The sequence below is a fragment of the Petromyzon marinus genome, unplaced genomic scaffold (assembly GCF_048934315.1).
Source record: "Petromyzon marinus isolate PM22_M1 ecotype Great Lakes invasive population unplaced genomic scaffold, UKy_Petmar_22M1.pri1.0 PM_G_Scaffold_17, whole genome shotgun sequence".
Classification (NCBI taxonomy): Eukaryota; Metazoa; Chordata; class Hyperoartia; order Petromyzontiformes; family Petromyzontidae; genus Petromyzon; species Petromyzon marinus.
In genome coordinates, this window is record NW_027422728.1 from 1,496,540 (window position 1) to 1,499,424 (window position 2,885).

Sequence of the window (2,885 nt, forward strand, 5' to 3'; positions counted from 1 at the left end):
TTGAAGTGATCTCACCCAGAAAATAAAACCGTATGGATATATAACTGTCTTGGTACGAAGCGTACCAAATGCCACTAGGTTTTTATTTAAATTCTAGTATGCATTATCTCCACTAGGGTGCACACACACACACATATACATTGTACCCAGGTTTAATGATATCTTATCGCAAAGAGGAAACATGCTCTTTGGTTCTTTCGGTAAAGTCACGTAGGTAATCAAATAAAATAAATGACGTTTCGATTGTAACACAAGCGTCCATCATCATCATTGGGAAAACCACAGCAAGAATTGCGTGGACGCTCCCCTCCCCCTACCCCCCTCTCTTACCGACACTGTATAACCTACATTCTTAGTTTTTTCGGTAAAGTCACGTTGAAGAGAAACAACAAAATAATAAAATATATATAACAATAAAAAATTCTCACGACGTTTCGACCATAACTCAAACGGTCATCTTCAGGTGTTTATGCAAACCAACACACCTGAAGATGACCGTTTGAGTTATGGTCGAAACGTCGTGAGAATTTTTTATTGTTTTATATATATTTTATTATTTTGTTGTTTCTCTTCAACGTGACTTTACCGAAAAAACTAAGAATATGAATTACTGCAGTCATGAAAGCTTTAAATCAAAACTGTATAACCTCTTACCACAGCATCTCTCTCCCACTTCATCAAATAAATGTTCTTGCTGTGTCCTGACTGTAGTGAGTGTCAAGGCACGTGCATGCTGGGTGTGTGTTCACTGTCATCAGGAAACGTTTATTAAGAAGTCTGTTTACTCTTTAATTCAGCAGGACGTGTTTATTTAAAGTTGCGCATTTTGACGTGACGTCACATTTCTCAAACACCCCCCCCACCTCCTCACACATCGTCACAAATGTCTGACCTCTCCCCCACCCCCCCAGCTGGGTTACGTCATTTATGGACGGCCCCTTAACACATGTTTCAGCTATCATTTGTATTACCATACTCATTCTATCTACGAAATTCATTATATTACCTATCCAGACTAGGATTTAAAGTCTGAATCTTATCCTGGCTATCATTTGTATTGCCCGACTTATCACGTCTATGATAAGCACTAAACAGCCCCGCCGTGACTGAGAGGGACAATACGAATATCTTAGCACTGTGAGAATCACTGCAGAGCTTACGTTAACTAGAACCGATAACGCTCGCGATCATTCATCAATCAAGCGATACGTAAGGTCTAACTTACACACGTTACGACTAAGCAAAATGGGCCTCAATTCTGGCAGCCCAAACAAATGAACAATTTCAAACGCAGCAAAATCGTCAACAACTATTTAATACTTATTTAAAACAATTAACAAATAAGTGTACGCGCAGACACACACACAGACACACACACAGACACACACACAGACACACACACACACAGACACACACACAGACGCACACACACAGACACACACACACACAGACACACACAGACACACACACAGACACACACACACACACAGACACACACACAGACACACACAGACACACACACAGACACAGACACACACACAGACACACACAGCGATCAAACCCCTAACATCGATGCGCTAGCCATGCGGATCGTACGCCCAGAGAGAGACGAGACATCGCCCTGGAGAGAGACGCCGCCACCACCCATCATCGCGCTCCTCCGTGTTCGCGTGAATCACCTTCGCCACCTTCGCCAATTTCGCCACCTTCGCCACCTTCGCCACCGTCGTCGTCCACACCGCCGCCACGTCCGACTAAAGAGTTTCGTGGGGGGCTACGGCAACCGGGGGGGGGGGAGGATTGGGGGGGGAGGAGGAGGGGGGACAGCCCCCCAGGACCTGGGCAGCTCTCCCTCACGCCAAAAACAAAACCTTCACTCGCGACGTCGTCGCCATCGCCGCCAACGACCGGGACGTGACGAGAGTGGCACGCGGACGAGGGGGACCCACTACCAGGGTCCCTCTACTGGGGTCCCCCTACCAGGGTCCCTCTACCAGGGTCACTCTACCAGGGTCCCACTACCAGGGTCCCTCTACCGGGGACCCTCTACCAGGGTCCCTCTACCAGGGTCCCTCTACCAGGGTCCCTCTACCGGGGTCCCCCTACCAGGGTCCCTCTACCAGGGTCCCTCTACCAGGGTCCCTCTACCGGGGTCCCACTACCGGGGTCCCTCTACTGGGGTCCCACTACCAGGGTCCCTCTACCGGGGTCCCTCTACCGGGGTCCCTCTACTGGGGTCCCACTACCAGGGTCCCTCTAACAGGGTCCCTCTACTGGGGTCCCACTACCAGGGTCCCTCTACCAGGGTCCCTCTACCAGGGTCCCTCTACCGAGGTCTCTCTACCAGGGTCCCTCTACCAGGGTCCCTCTACCAGGGTCCCACTACCAGGGTCCCTCTACCAGGGTCCCTCTACCAGGGTCCCTCTACCAGGGTCCCACTACCAGGGTCCCTCTACCAGGGTCCCTCTACCAGGGTCCCTCTACCAGGGTCCCACTACCAGGGTCCCTCTACCAGGGTCCCTCTACCAGGGTCCCTCTACCAGGGTCCCTCTACCAGGGTCCCACTACCAGGGTCCCACTACCAGGCCTCTACCAGGATCCCTCTACCAGGGTCCCTCTACCGGGGTCCCTCTACCGGGGTCCTTCTACTGGGGTCCCTCTACCAGGGTCCCTCTACCAGGGTCCCTCTACCAGGGTCCCCCTACCAGGGTCCCACTACCAGGGTCCCTCTACCAGGGTCCCTCTACCGGGGTCCCTCTACCAGGGTCCCTCTACCAGGGTCCCACTACCAGGGTCCCTCTACCAGGGTCCCTCTACCAGGGTCCCTCTACCAGGGTCCCTCTACCGGGGTCCCTCTACCAGGGTCCCTCTACCAGGGTCCCTCT